Source organism: Nyctereutes procyonoides, unplaced genomic scaffold (assembly GCF_905146905.1).
Source record: "Nyctereutes procyonoides isolate TBG_1078 unplaced genomic scaffold, NYPRO_anot_genome, whole genome shotgun sequence".
NCBI lineage: Eukaryota > Metazoa > Chordata > Mammalia > Carnivora > Canidae > Nyctereutes > Nyctereutes procyonoides.
In genome coordinates this window covers 144785-148589 of record NW_026575155.1, presented here as the reverse complement: position 1 = coordinate 148589, position 3805 = coordinate 144785, and the positions used below count along the sequence as shown (strand labels likewise).

Below are 3805 nucleotides of genomic sequence, written 5' to 3'. Positions count from 1 at the left end.
TGCCCATTCGGTTTTACTGCTCCTGTGTCTCTAAGTTGTGTGAATGAGTTATGGATGCACTGTGGATTTTTCTGTCCTTGTTCTCCTTTTTCATTGCAGCATTACTATATAATAAAATTTTGCTTAAATTTACTGAGTGTTAAGTGCTTTCATTTGCTCTCATGGAAATTATCTAGCAGTACTGGTCCAACATTGTGGTTGACCATGATTGATCACTCTAAGCAGTAGGATGTAGTTGGTTTCCATGGATCAAAGAGCTTACTAACACTAAACCTGCTGGATTAGAGTTTATTGGGGAAAATTCATTGGGAAAATAGCAGGAGCTGATGTGACAGTTCCTTGTTGGCATTTCTACTCTCAGGCGGGTCACAGCAACCTGATGGGGCAAGATGCTAGCTTCTGAGAGAGTGACCTTGATCCTTGGGCTTGAAGCCTTTAGGCATGATGATTAAGGAAGCACTTGCCATTTTGTTGCGATTGGGGCCAGGGTCCCAACCTTCTGAAGCTGTATAATGTAACAAGCTAGTGACAAAGTTCACCCTTTTCCCCTTCATAGTTGGGGAAGCATAGACTTCTTTTCTGATGTTTTCTGAGTGGTTTGGTAGACAGAATAATAACTCTTTCAAAAATGTCCTTGTTCCAATCCCTCGGACCTTTGAATATGTTATGTTACATGGCAAGTGAGAATTTAAGTTGGTATTGGAATTAAGTTTGCTAATCAGCTGACCTTAAAATAGAGAGATTATACTGGATTCTTCCAGTGGGATCAATGTGACCGTAAGGGTCATATAAGTGTAGAAGGGGGAAGCAGAAAAGTTAATATCAGAGTAATGCAGTGTGAGAAAGACACAACTGGCCATTGTTGGTTTTGAATATAGAAGGGGGTCATAAGCCAAGGAATATGGGCAACTTCTAGAACCTAGAAAAGGCAAGAAAACAGTTTTCCATTAGAGCTTCCAAAAGGAACACAGCTTTGAGGATCCATTTTAGAATTCTGATTTCCAGAACTGTAAATTAATAAATCTATGCTATTTTAAGCCATTAAGTTTGTGAGAATTTGTTATAGAAGCAAGGGAAGCTAATACAGGTGGAGTCACTGAGGTTTAAACTTCATGCTTGACCAGTATCGATCACCCTAAGAGGCTGGGTGGTAGCCAGTTGTCACAGAACATTGCAGAGGTCCCCTTGCTGGTGATTGTTCTTGTTCAAGGCAACACTTTTTTTTAATTTTTATTTATTTATGATAGTCACAGAGAGAGAGAGAGAGAGAGGCGCAGAGACATAGGCAGAGGGAGAAGCAGGCTCTATGCACCGGGAGCCCGATGTGGGATTCGATCCTGGGTCTCCAGGATCACGCCCTGGGCCAAAGGCAGGCGCCAAACCGCTGTGCCACCCAGGGATCCCTCAAGGCAACACTTATCATGAACTGTTACCTCTCACTAATATTTCTTTTTTTTTTAAAGATTTTATTTATTTATTTGAGAGAGAGCGAGAGAGAGAGAGAGAGAGAGAGAGAGAGAGAGAGAGAGACTGCATGTGTATGAGCAGAAGGAGGAGCAGAGGGAGAGGGAGAAGCAGATTCCCCACTGAGCAGGAAGCCTGATGTGGGGCTCCATCCCAGGACGGCAGGATCATGACTTGAGCTGAAGGCAGACACTTAACCAACTGAACCACCTACAGGCCCCCTAATATTTCTAATTCAAGTGTATATGTACACACACAGTATTACTTTAACTTTGATGTTCGACCTGCACCTCTTATTTCCCATGTGAAATATTGTGGCTCCCAATAAAATCGACATTGCTACATTTGCTTTATCTTAACACACACACACACACAATGTATAAAACCAGAATTATAGATGATTCTATTACCACTGAAAACAGCTTAATACTTTATAATTTTTTTCTCAGTTCTTTTTGTCCCACAAAGAATATAGCCCATGTGGAATGTATAATCTAACTCTTTTGTTTTAAGGTCACTTGAAATAATTTCTGTCTGTTACTAACTTAATACAAAAGTTAATTTACTTTCAATTTTTAAGTATTGCTTTTTTAGTTTGAGTTGTTTTCATTTTATCTATTTTTATAACTAATTTGCACAGTTTCAAAGTCAAATTTGCAAAACAAGGTATATTTTGAGAAGACTACTTTCTTCCTTTTTCTTAAAAATATTTTTATAATTTATTCTTCAATTTTTGAATCTATGTGAATATGTATTTCATCTTCCCTTTCTTGGACAATGTCAATGTGCTATCTATACTTTTCTTCATCTTGTTTTTCTTAATATGTCTTGGGTATCACACCATAGCAGAACATTGAGATAGTCCTTATTACAGGTTCATGGTTGTCTTAGTTCCAGTTTCTATAACAAAATACCATAGACAAAGTGAGTAAATAACAGAAACTAACTTCTCCATAGTTCTGGAGGCTGGAAGTTCAAGATCAAGGTTGTCAGCAGATCCAGTGTCTGATGGCCGTCTTTTCCTTGTGTCCTCACAAGGCAGGGAGGGGAAGCAAGCTCTTTCCTGTCTCTTCTTACAAGGGCTCTAATTTTATCATGAGGGTTCTCATGACCTAATTAACTCCTAAAGGTCCCATCTCTGAATACCATCACATTGGAGGCTAGGGTTTCAACAAGAATTTTGGAGGGACACAAGGTTTTGGTACATAGCAATAGCATTCCATTGCAATCCCCACAGAGATGGACATTTGAGTGTTTTTCATTCAGTGTGTACAATTATAAATAGTGGCATAATGAATACTCTTGTGTTATGTCATTTGGTTTTTTTTTTTTTTTTTTACCAATTTTACTAGTCAGAATTCCACCAGAGAAACAGAATCAATAAGGTCTTTATTGCAAGGATTGGCTTGAGTGAATGTTAAGACTGGCTAGGTAAGTCTGAAATCCACAGGGCAGGCTGGCAGGCTGGCAGGAAGGCAGACTGGAATTCTTAGGCACAAGCAATTATGTTTCTAAGGACTTCCAACTGAATTGGGCCCACTCAAATCATCTAGGATAATTTTTCTTACTTAAAGTAAACTGGTGCAGTTTATGGTCCAGGAGGCGGGGCCTGGCTAGGGTGCTCAAACATGCATGCGTGGAAACCCACTCCACCACCCCCACACCTTGCCACCCAGGTGCTATAAAGAGAATTCACCTGTGAGCTCTTCCATCTTCCTCCTGCCTTTTGAAGCCACCTTCATGAGTCACTCATCAGACCCCAGCCACCAAAATGGTGAAGCAGATGGAGAACAAGTATGCTTTTCAGGGAGGTGAACAGTACGGAAGATAAACTTGTGGTAGTTAATTTCTCAGCCACGTGGTGTGGGCCTTACAAAATGATGAAGCCTTTTTTCTCATTGCCTGTCTGAGAAATATTCCAACATGGTGTTCCTTGAAGTTGACACGGATGACAGGCAAGGTGTTGCCATAGAGTGTGAAGTCAAATTGATGCCAACCTTCCAGTTTTCCAAAAAGGGGACAAAGGGTGGGTGAATTTTCTGAAGCTAATAAGAAAAAACTTGAAGCCACCATGAATGAATTAATCTAATTATGTTTTTTGATAACAACCAGCCATTGGCTGTTTAAAACTTGTATATTTTTGTTGTTGTTGTTTACAAAATGAAAGGTCAGGTATGAAGACTGTCTACTGCCATCTGAATATAAGTGAAAATAAAATATTAATTCTCTCCTTTAAAAAAAAACTAAGTGGATTATGGACTTTAATGACATCTACAAAATACTTTCGCAGCTGGGGACTATAGTCTAGCCAAGTTGACATATAAAACTGACAATCATGCCA

General features: G+C 39.5%; 1 pseudogene; it reads left to right on the top strand.

Moving 5' to 3' along the window:
- Positions 1-3235: 3235 nt before the first annotated feature.
- Positions 3236-3553, top strand: LOC129502039 (thioredoxin-like; annotated as a pseudogene).
- The last annotated feature ends 252 nt before the right edge of the window (positions 3554-3805 follow it).